Here is a 12,295-nt window from a genome sequence, read left to right on the forward strand (position 1 = left end):
ACCTAATTTAGGGATAAATATTGGGCAGGACACCGGGGATAACTCCCCTGCTCTTCTTCGAAATAGTGCCATGGAATCTTTTACGTCCACCTGAGAGAGCAGACGGGGCCTCGGTTTAACGTCTCATCCGAAAGACGGCACCTCCGACAGTGCAGCACTCCCTCAGCACTGCACTGGGAGTGTCAGCCTAGATTTTTGTGCTCAAGTCCTTGGAGTGGGACTTGAACCCACAACCGTCTGGCTCAGAGGCAAGAATCTGAGGGGGGTTGACAAGGTTATTTCCCCTGGCTGGAGAATCTAGAACTAGGGGGCATAGTCCCTGGATAAGGGGTCGGCATTTTAAGACTGAGATGAGGAGGAATTTCTTCACTCAAGAGGGTTGTGAATCTTTGGAATTCTCTACCCCAAAGGGCTGTGGATGCTCAATCATTGAGTATATTCAAGGCTAAGATAGATGGATTTTTGGACTCTAGGGGAATCAAGGGATGATCTTATTGAATGGTGGAGCAGGTTCGAGGGGCATACGGCCAACTCCTGCTCCTAATTCTTATGTTTTTATAATCTGTTTTTTCGGTTGAAGGATAAATATTGCTCAAGTCACCTGTTCTTCTTTGAATAGTACATAAGAATTAGAAGCAGGAGTAGGCCGTGGGATCTATTAGGCCCATCTGAGATGTTTAATGTCTCATCCGAAAGACGGCACCTCCAAAAGTGCAGCACTCCGTACCATCCAGGATTATGTGCTCAGGTCTCTGGAGTAGGTCTTGAACCAACAACCTTCTGACTCAGAGATGCAGTAGCAACCACTGAGTCAACAATCCAGTGACATGATGGGAGAGTTTAAGTACTCAGTGAAGGAGCCTGATTGGGCTGGATTATCTTTTCTCATCCCCTTCTTATTTGTCAGTGACAGTGAAGGGGGAAAGTTCATACTGCAGCATTTAAAATCTTCCCTACCCCACCATTCCCATTACCCAATAGCATAATCGGTACCACTTACTATCCTGTTGGCTTTTACAGGGTGGGAATCTGAGTATGCTGATGAAAGATACCGTGCTATCAAGTGTCAGATTGGACCAGTTGGGAGTTGTCTTGTATCTGGGTCAGTGGATGTACGGGTTCAAGCCCAACTCCAGGACGGGAGAACATAATCATGGTGGCACTCTAGTACTGAGGGAGTGCTGCACTGTTGAAGGTGCTGTCCCTTGGGTGAGATATTAAGTCAATGTCCCACCTGCCTGGTTTAGTGATTGAGACATTCGGTTGTCCCATAAAACTGTTCCGGTAAGAGAAGAGAATCCTGTGCAAATGCCCCCTTCTACCACCATCACCAAAATCAGATTGTTCAGTCATTCACTCACTGCTGGTTATGGAATCTTGCAGTGCACAAAATGGCTTTTTTTTAAATTCATGGGATGTGAGCATTGCTGGAAAGGCCAGCATTTATCACCCATCCATAATTGCCCTTGAGAAGGTGGTGGTGAGCAGTTCAGGACTTCTTTGTAGCAGTTCTTTTATGACTGAGTGGCTTGCAAGGGCATTTCGGAGGGTTGGAGTAATAATCTAGGCTAACCAAACTGCTGTGGGGCTGGAGTCACATATCAGCCAGACTGGGTAAGGACGGCAGATTTCTTTCCCAAAAGAACATCAGTGAACCAGATAGGTTTTTACAACAATCCAGTGGTTTCATTGTCATAATTACTGATACGAGCATTTTCTTCCAGATTTAGTTAATTCATTCTACAGCTGCCATGGTGGGATTTGAACTCACGTCTCAAGATTATTACTCCAGGTCTCTGGATTACTAATCCAGTAATATAATACTGTGCTACCATTCCTACTGCTTACACTCTTTGCCTACATAAGTGTTGTGTTCCTAACACAGATGAGGCTGCACACAGGGAGGTTAAAGTAACAGTGACCTCAGTCTTTATTAAGACACTCCAGAGTGAGGAACAGGCCTTAGGGGCCGGCTTATATACAGTGCTCCAAAGAGATGCTGGGATCCCTTGAGACATCAGGGGATGCACTCCCTGGTGGCGGAACATGGGAGTGCATGCTTTACAGATACACAACATCACTCCCCCCGCAAAGTCAAAGTGAAAACTATTTACAAGGTGAGGCGGTTGGGAGCCTTTCTTTCCCGGGTGGACTGCCTCAGTACAAATGTCTGTTCTGGTGTGTTGGCTGTGCCCTCGTTGGGCTGGCGTGTTGTTGGCCCTGCAGGGCTGCTGGGTGAGCCTGGCCTTGCTGGGCTGTTGGGCGTGATGGGTTCGATTTCCTGGTCCGGCGTGGTGTCGTTGATCCTTTGGGTGTGTGTTGTGGGCTCAAAAAAGGTGGTGTCTGCTGTGGATTGTTCAGGGCAGTCTGTGAACCGCAGCCTCGTTTGGTCCAGGTGCTTTCTGCAAATGTATCCATTGTCTAGTTTGACTACAAACACCCTACTCCCTTCTTTAGCTATCACCGTGCCCGCCATCCACTTGGGACCATGTCCCTAGTTTAGCACATACACAGGGTAATTCAGATCAATTTCCCGTGACACAGTGGCGCGACCATCGTTTACATTTTGTTGCTGCCGCCTGCTCTCTACCTGATCATGCAGGTTGGGGTGAACCAGCGAGAGTCTGGTTTTAAGTGTCCTTTTCATGAATAGTTCAGCCGGGGGCACCCCTGTGAGCGAGTGGGGTCTCGTGCGGTAGCTGAGCAGTACTCGGGACAAGCGGATTTGGTGTGAGCCTTCTGTGACTCGTTTAAGGCTCTGTTTGATTGTTTGTACTGTCTGCTCTGCCTGCCCATTGGAGGCTGGTTTAAACGTGGCTGAGGTGACATGTTTGATCCCATTGCGGGTCTTTAAATTCTTTAAATTCGGCACTGGTGAAACATGGCCCGTTGTCACTGACCAGTATGTCAGACAGGCCGTGGGAGGCAAACATGGCCCTCAGGCTTTCAATGGTGGCGGTGGCGGTGCTTCCCGACATTATTTCACATTCAATCCATTTTGAAAAAGCATCCAGGAACATTTTACCGAGAAACGGGCCCGCATAGTCGACATGGACCCTCGACCATGGTCTGGAGGACCAGGACTACAAACTTAGTGGTGCCTCTTTGGGCGCGTTGCTCAACTGAGCACACACGCTGCATTGCCGTACATAGGACTCTAAGTCCGAGTCGATACCGGGCTACCACACGTGGGATCTGGCTATCGCTTTCATCATTACTATACCCGGGTGTGTGCTGTGGAGATCCAAAATGAATGCCTCCCTGCCCTTTTTGGGTAGCACTACGCGGTTACCCCACAACAGGCAGTCTGCCGTAATGGACAGCTCGTCCTTTTGCCGCTGGAACGGCTTGATTAGCTCTTGCATTTCAACAGGGATGCTGGCCCAGCTCCCATGCAGTACACAGTTTTTTACTAGGGACAGCAGAGGATCTTGGTTGGTCCAAGTCCAAATCTGGCGGGCCGTGACAGGTGATTTATAATTTTCAAACGCTTCCATGACCATCAACAAGTCTGCGAGCTGCGCCACCATCAACAAGTTTGCAGGCTGCGCCATTTCCACCCTTGTGCTGGGCAATGGTAGCCGACTGAAAGCATCCACACAGTTCTCGGTGCCTGGCCTGTGGCGGATGGTATAGTTATACGCTGATAGCGCGAGTGCCCACCTTTATATGCGGGCTGAGGCATTAGTATTTATCCCCTTGTTTTCAGCAAACAGGGATATGAGGGGCTTGTGATCGGTTTCCAGCTCAAATTTGAGGCCAAACAGGTACTGATGTATTTTCTTTACCCCGAACACACACGCTAATGCCTCTTTCCCAATCATGCTGTCGGCCCTCTCGGCCTTAGACAAGCTCCTGGAAGCATAGGCGACAGGTTGCAACTTCCCCACAACGTTAGCTTGTTGTAATACACACCCGACTCCGTACGACGATGCATCACATGCTAGCACGAGTCTTTTACAGGGCTTATACAATACAAGCAGCTTATTGGAGCATAAAATGTTTCTGGCTTTCTCAAAAGCAATTACTTGGTTTTTTCCCCATACCCAGTTCTCACCTTTATGCAATAACACATGTAGGGGCTCTAAGAGGGTGCTTAACCCCGGTAGGAAGTTACCAAAAATAGTTGAGGAGTCCCAGGAACAACCGCAGCTCCGTGACGTTCTGTGGCCTGGGCGTGTTCCTGATAGCCTCTGTCTTTGCGCCTGTGGGCCGAATGTCATCCGCCGCGATCTTTCTCCCCAAAAACTCCACTTCTGTTGCCATAAAGACGCATTTCGACCTCTTCAGCCGCAGCCCTACACGATCCAGTCGCTGGAGGACTCCTCCAGGTTTTGTAGGTGCTCGACGGTATCCCGACCCATGACCAATATGTCGTCCTGAAAAACTACCGTGCGCGGTACCGACTTGAGTAGTCTCTCCATGTTTCTCAGGAAGATCGCTGCAGCTGACCAAATTCCAAACGGGCATCCGTTGTCGATGAACAGTCCCTTGTGCGTGTTGATGCAGGTGACGCCCTTCGAAGACTCCTCCAGCTCCTGAGTCATGTAGGCCGAAGTCAGGTCGAGCTTGGTGAACGTCTTGCGTCCTGCCAGCGTCGCAAATAGTTCGTCTGCCTTAGGTAGCGGGTATTGGTCCTGTTGCGAGAAACGATTAATAGTTACTTTACAATCACCGCAAATCCTGACCGTGCCATCACTTTTGAGTACTGGAACAATCGGGCTGGCCCACTCGCTGAATTCCACTGGGGAGATGATGCTCTCGCGTTGCAGCCTGTCCAGCTCGATTTCCACTCTCTCCCACATCATGTGAGGTACCGCTCGCGCCTTGTGGTAATGGGTCGTGCCTCTGGGACCAAGTGGATCCGCACCTTCGCCCCGGAAAAGTTTCCAATGCTTGGCTCAAAAAGGGAAGGAAATTTGTTAAGAACCTCGGTACATGAGGCCTCATCGACATGTGATAGCGCTCAGATGTCATTCCAGTTCCAGCGGATTTTGCCCAGCCAGCTCCTTCCAAGCAGTGTGGGACCATCGCCCGGGACAATCCAGAGTGGCAGTTCGTGCACCATACCCTCGTAGGTGACCTTGACCATGGCGCTGCCCAGGACAGTGATAAGCTCTTTGGTGTACGTTCTCAGTTTCGTGTGGATGGGGCTCAGGGCTGGTCTGAGTGCCTTGTTGCACCACAGTCTCTCAAACATCTTTTTACTCATGATGGATTGGCTAGCGCCAGTGTCCAGTTCCATGGCTACAGGTAAGCCATTCAATTTTACGTTTAGCATTATAGGTGGACATTTCATCGAAAATGTGTGCACCCCGTGTACTTCAGCATCTGCCTCCTCTCTCTGAGGCTTGAAATTGCTTTGGTCCACCATGCCATCTTTCTCTGCCACGTGGTGGTTAGCAGGTTTTGCAGAGCTTGCAGCTCATTTGCAAGCTCGTTGGAGGTGCCCCATTGTTCCACAGCTCTTGCAAACATACCCTTTGAAGCGGCATGAATAGGCTGAATGGAAGCCTCCACAACGCCAACAAGGTGTGAATTGCTTTGCATTCATCCTTTGTTGCGGACTCTGAGTCATCTGGGTCACCTGAGACTCGTGGTTTCTGCCCTGTACATTTTTGCTCGCAAACACAGTTGCAGTTAATTTATGAGCATTGCTAGCACTTGTGTGCTGAGAGATTTGTTTGGTGTTATCACTGGTGGACATAAAAGCCTGTGCTATCGCAATGGCCTTACTGAGGGTCGGTGTCTCTACAGTCAAAAGTTTTCGTAGAATGATCTCGTGGCCAATGCCCAGTACAAAAAAGTCTCTGAGCATTTGCTCCAGGTAGCCATCAAACTCACATTGTCCTGCAAGTCGCCTTAGCTCGGCGACGTAGCTCGCCACTTCCTGACCTTCAGATCGCTGGCACGTATAGAACCGATACCTCGCCATCAGCACGCTCTCCCTCGGGTTAAGATGCTCCCGAACCAGTGTACACAGCTCCTCATACGACTTATCTGTGGGTTTCACCGGAGCCAGAAGATTCTTCATGAGGCTGTAAGTCGGTGCCCCGCAGACTGTGAGGAGGATCGTTCTCCTTTTTGCAGCGCTTCCTTCTCCGCCCAGCTTGTTGGCTACAAAATACTGGTCTAACCGTTCGACATTGGCTTCCCATATCCTCACCCTCCGAGAACTTCTCCAGGATGCCCACAGTTTGCTGCATCTTTGCGTTGGATTCGTGTACTCGTCGCCAGTTGTTGTGTTCCTAACACAGATGAGACTGCACACAGAGAGGTTAAAGTAACAGTGACCTCAGTCTTTATTAAGACAATCCAGAGTGAGTAACAGGCCTAAGGGGCCGGCTTATATACAGTGCTCCCAAGGGATGCTGGGATCCCTTGGGACTCCAGGGGATGCGCTCCCTGGTGGCGGAACATGGGGGTGCATGCTTTACAGATACACAACAATAAGGACAATCTTCAAAGTTATTTGCAAATGTTACTTACAAACCTTCCAAAAGAAAGACTACTTATGTGTCAGCCTTGGCTCAGTGGGCAGCACTCTCGCTTCTGAAGGCTGTGGGTTCAAGTCTCACTACCGAGACTTGAGTGCCAAAATCTAGGCTGACACACTTGAGGCAGTACTGAGGGAGTGCTGCTCTGTCTTTCGAATGCGATATTAAACTGAAGTCCCATCTGCTCTCTCAGGTGGATGTAAAATATCCCATGGCACTATTTTGAAAAAGAACACGGGAGCTCTTTCCGGTGTCCTTGGCCAATATTTATCCCTCAATCAACATAACAAAAACAGATTAACTGGTCTTTATCACATAGCTGTGTGTGGGAGCTTGCTGTGTGCAAATTGGCTGCCACGTTTCCTACGTTACAACAGTGACTACACTCCAAAAAGTACTTCATTGTCTGTAAAACACGGTGGTCATGAAAGGTGCTATATAAATGCAGGTCTTTCATTTTTCCTCTGTCCTCCAATTGTCCCTCAAATGTTTTCCTTTTTGTCCCCTCTCCCCATCCCCTCCACAAAAAGGTAGTGATTGACATAATGAAAAAGGTTTTGGTAAACCTGCATTTCATTTATTTGCAACCAAAATAAATACAGATGTATGAATTGTGCTGAAACATGAACGCCATATTGTGGTGCAAATGATACGTGACCCCTGTGAAATTGCAGTCTGTACTCCCACTCCCCCATGACTTGGGGGTCCGTACAGACTGCAGTCCCACGGGGTTAGTGCTTGGTCTGAGGGGGTTACAGACTGCAGTCCCATGGGCTCAGAGCTTGGTCTGAGGGGATTACAGACTGCAGTCCCATGGGGTCAGTGCTTGGACTGAGTGAGTTACAGACTGCAGTCCCACGGGGTCAGTGCTTGGTCTGAGTGAGTTACAGACTGCAGTCCCACGGGGTCAGTGCTTGATCTGAGTGAGTTACAGACTGCAGTCCCACGGGGCTCAGAGCTTGGACTGAGGGGGTTACAGACTGCAGTCCCACGGGGCTCAATGGTTGGATGGGGATATATTCATTTTTCCTAATACAGCATAGTTGTCTAAAATTCAATGTTTGGCAATTTGTCTGAGGTCCCGATATCGCCAAATAAGGGAATATCATGTCCGGCACAAATTTAAAAGGGCGAACAAATGTCCTCGGAATAATTGTTACTTTGTTAACCATGTGAGTAGAATCATAGAGCAGTACAGCACAGAAGGAGGTCATTCGGCCCATCGAGTCTGCAGCGGCTCTTTCGAAGAGCAGTCCATACCCATTCCTCAAGGCCAACTTATCCTAGGTTCCCTGCATTATGAAATGTGCTCGATGTTTGAATGTCAGCACCTATGTAGAGATGTATAAAACTATGTAATTACATGACTATACATATAGAAGGTGGGTGAATATGGAGAATGTATCTCCCGGTAGTTGTGGTTTCTTGGAGCTTGTTTTTGAACCTTCTGGGGTCAGAATGGAATTTCCCTTGTTTTGCCCGAAATTGGCCGAAGGTTTCTTTTTCCCTCTGGTTTTTCACTTCTCCAAGGACCTTGTACGGAAAGGGGTTATGATGTGCATAAACTGCACCGTAACAATACACCATTAAAAGGAAGATTGCATTTATATGTTGCCTTTAACGACCACCGAATGTCCGAAAGCATTTCACAGCCAATTAAATATTTTTGGTGCAGTCACTGTTGTAATGTGGGAAATGTGGCAGCCAATTTGCACATAGCAAACTCCCACAAACTGCAATGTAATAATGACCAAATAATCTGTTTTAGTAACATTGATTGAGGGATAAATATTGGCCAGGACACAGGGAGAACTCCACTGCTCTTCTTCGGAATAGTGCCATGGGATCTTTTACGTCCACATGAGAGAGCAGACGGGGCCTCGGTTGAACGTCTCATCCTGAAGGCGGCATCTCCGACAGTGCAGCATTCCCTTGGTACTGCTATGGACGCCAGCCTGGATTTTTTTTTATGCTCAAGTCTCTGGAACATGAGCCCATAACCTTCTGATTCAGAGACGAGAGTGCTGCCCACTGAGACATGGCTGACAGATGGAGTTTGTGAAAAGCATATTGAGTGGATGAGATGATTTGAACAAGCAAGAGTGAGACTTATTCATCAACTGTAACACATTGGTAAGGTGAGTAAATAATGTCATCATCATAGGCAGTCCCTCGAAATCGAGGAAGACTTGCTTCCACTCTAAAAGTGAGTTCTCAGGTGAATGCACAGTCCAATACAGGAATTACAGTCTCTGTCACAGGTGAGACAGACAGTGGTTGAAGGAAAGGGTGGGTGGGGAACATGCTCCTTCCGCTGACTGCGTTTGGTTTCTGCATGCTCTCGACGACCAGACTCGAGGTGCTCAGCGCCCTCCCGGATGCTCTTCTTCCACTTTGGGCGGTCTTGGGCCAGGGATGTTGCACTTTATCAAGGAGGCTTTGAGGATGTCCTTGAAACGTTTCCTCTGCCCACCTGGGGCTCGCTTGCCGTGTCGGAACTCCGAGTAGAGAGCTTGCTTAGGGAGTCTCGTGTTGGGCAAGCGGACGATATGGCCCGCCCAACGGAGCTGGTCGAATATGGTCAGTGCTTTGATGCTGGGGATGTTGGTCTGAGCGAGAACACTGACGTTGGTAAGTAATGTAGTACATTGAAGTATCACCAAGAAGTTGTGTGATTAGTTGGCGGTATATGCTCGAGAGCTGCCGAGGACTGAACGGTTTTACTTTCATTATCTTCAGAGGAGTCAGAAGAAGGGTAACCCTCCCTGATCTGTTATCATACCATCTGCCTGCATGATAATGAATCAGAACTTGCTCAGTAATTTTTTTGTAATTAATTCACAGGATGTGCGCATTGCTGGCAATGCCAGTATTTATTGCCCATCTCTAATTGCCCTTGAGAAGGTGGTGGTGAGCCGCCTTCTTGAACCGCTGCAGTCCGTGTGGTGAAGGTGCTCCCACAGTGCTGTTGGGGAGGGAGTTCCAGGATTTTGACCCAGGGCCGATGAAGGAACGGCCGATATATTTCTAAGTCAGGATGGTGCGTGACTTGGAGGTGAACTCGGAGATGGTGGTGTTTCCATGTTCCTGCCGCTCTCGTCCTTCTAGGTAGCAACAGTGTCAAAGGCCTTTGTGATCAGGCCAACATCCTGAGCATCAAAGCACTGATCACACTTGACCAGCTCCATTGGATGGGCCACATTGTCCGCATGCCCGACACAAGACTCCCAAAGCAAGTGCTCTACTCGGAACTCCTACACGGCAAGCGAGTCCCAGGTGGTCAGAGGAACCGTTTCAAGGACACCCTCAAAGCCTCCTTGATAAAGTGCAACATCCCCACCGGCACCTGGGAGTCCCTGGCCAAAGACCGCCCTAAGAGGAGGAAGAGCATCCGGGAGGGCGCTGAGCAGAGTCTCATCGAGAGCATGCAGAAAACAAGCGCAGACAGCGGAAGGCGCATGCGGCAAACCAGACGCCCCATCCACCCTTTCCTTCAACGACTGTCTGTCCCACCTGTGACAGAGACTGTAATTCCTGTATTGGACTGTACAGTCACCTGAGAACTCACTTTTGGAGTGGAAGCAAGTCTTCCTCGATTTCAAGGGACTGCCTATGATATGACGATCTAGGTGGTCGAGGTCGCAGGTTTGGGCCCAAAATATTACAGTAACATTCTCTGATAGTTGAAGCACAGACAAACCCGTGTTATTCTGCACTATATATGTGTGTGTTTTGTGCATGTGTGTGTGTGTGTGTGTGTGCAGTGTGTTTGTGGTGTGTGTGAATGTGTGTGTGCAGTGTGTTTGTGGTGTGTGTGTGAGTGTGTGTGTGCGGTGTGTTTGTGGTGTGTCTGTGTGCAGTGCTTGTGTGGTGTTTTTGAGATGCGGTTTATTCCTTCTCAGCAAGGATTTCTTTGTGACAGAAGTGGTATCATAGTAGACACTTCCAGAAGACAGGTTTGCACAATTCAGTCACATGACCAGGACTGAATTGCTACTATGCCATCTAATTTTAACTGTAGTGAGAGTGAGTGTCCTAATACTGCAAGTAACGGAGACAAGTGCACTTTCTGAAATATGTGTATTACAAATTGATCTCCTGGTGATCAGTCACGGGAAGTGAGAAGATGAACTGGTTCCTTTCCCTACGTGTACGCAATTATGTGGGTGTTGCAGGACTGGGAGCCAGAGAGACCCTCGGGTTTAACAATGAGCGGGGAGGGTTGTGGGGTCTGACAGCATTAGAGGGAGTGGGTTTGGAAGTACTAGGAAGAGGTTCTGCGTTTTCTTACATGCCAAACTAGAACTGGGGAACTGCGGTCCAGCAAGAACAGCCCTGACCCGAAATCTAGTTAGACAGGCTTTGAAGCTTGAGCTGCAGAGATACACAGCATTGTTTCGCTCGTACTGAAGCAACTAAAACATAAAGACAAAAAGAAAGACTTGCATTTATATAGTGCCTTTCATGACCACCGGACATCCCACAGAGCTTTACAACCAATCAAATACCAATTAAGTATGTGGAACATATATCTAGCAGACACTTCAAATCGTTGGAGAAATACCACCAACGCTGTCTCCGCAAGATCCTGCAAATCCCCTGGGAGGACAGACGCACCAACGTCAGTGTTCTCGATCAGGCCAACATCCCCAGCATCGAAGCACTGACCAAAATCAATCAGCTCCATTGGGTGGACCACATCGTCCACATGCCCGACACAAGACTCCTAAAGCAAGCGCTCTACTTGGAACTCCTACACGTCAAGCGAGCCCCAGGTGGGCAGAGGAAACATTTCAAGTACACCCTTAAAGCCTCCTTGATAAAGTGCAACATCCCCACCGGCTCCTGGGAATCCCTGGCCAAAGACCGCCCTAAGTGGAGGAAGAGCATCCGGGAAGGCGCTGAGTATCTTGAGTCTCGTCGCCAAGAGCATGCAGAAAACAAGCGCAGGCAGTGGAAGGAGCGTGCGGCAAACCAGACTCCCCACCTACCCTGTTATGTTCAGAATAAATTCACAGGACTATATCGCAAGCTCACACTGTTGTGACCTTGGTCTCTTTATTCAGACTCCAGAGTGAGGAAGCAGCATGGTGAATCACCTTTTATACCTGCTTGCCCTAGGGTGCACAGGTGACCCTTATGTCACACACAGGTGTGCCCCCTAGTGGCAAGTCTTACATTTGGGTAAGGTCTACATACATATATAACATCACTCCCCCCCCGCCCCCCCAAAGTCTTATTGTGCAAGTTATTTGCAAGTTGAGATGATCTGGCGCCCCGCACCCCTGGGTCGATCACCTGGGTTGGAGTCCTGACATGGTAGGTTCACGTTTGTGGTTGATGGCGAAGTTGATCGTGTTAGTGAGTCGCTGGGGGCCAGGTCCTTTCACAGTGGTTCCTGGTTATCTGTCATTCGCAGTTTGGTCTTGTCCAACTACTTTACTCGTTAGCCCGGCACATGGTTTCACAATCAAACGCTCCGTTTTCATCACATACACTCCATTCCCCCCTTGGCCAATGTGGTGCTAGCGGCCCAACTGGGGCCCTGAACATGGTCTACATCACTTATTCTGCTGTCGGGCAGAGGGCCGTGCACTTATGGTGCATTCTCTGTTAACAGCATGCGGAAGGCTCGGTTCTGCGTGATTCTGTCTGGTGATTGCGTAATACCCAAGATAGCTGGGTCTGTAGGGAGTCTACCGTGGCACACATGGTGTTAGGTTTGGTGATTTGGGCATTGACCCTGAGGTCTAGCAAGCCCAGGATGGCCACAATGGCCTTGAGATTCAGTGGTGGTA

The sequence above is a fragment of the Pristiophorus japonicus genome, chromosome 6 (genome assembly GCF_044704955.1).
Source record: "Pristiophorus japonicus isolate sPriJap1 chromosome 6, sPriJap1.hap1, whole genome shotgun sequence".
In the NCBI taxonomy this organism is placed as follows: domain Eukaryota; kingdom Metazoa; phylum Chordata; class Chondrichthyes; family Pristiophoridae; genus Pristiophorus; species Pristiophorus japonicus.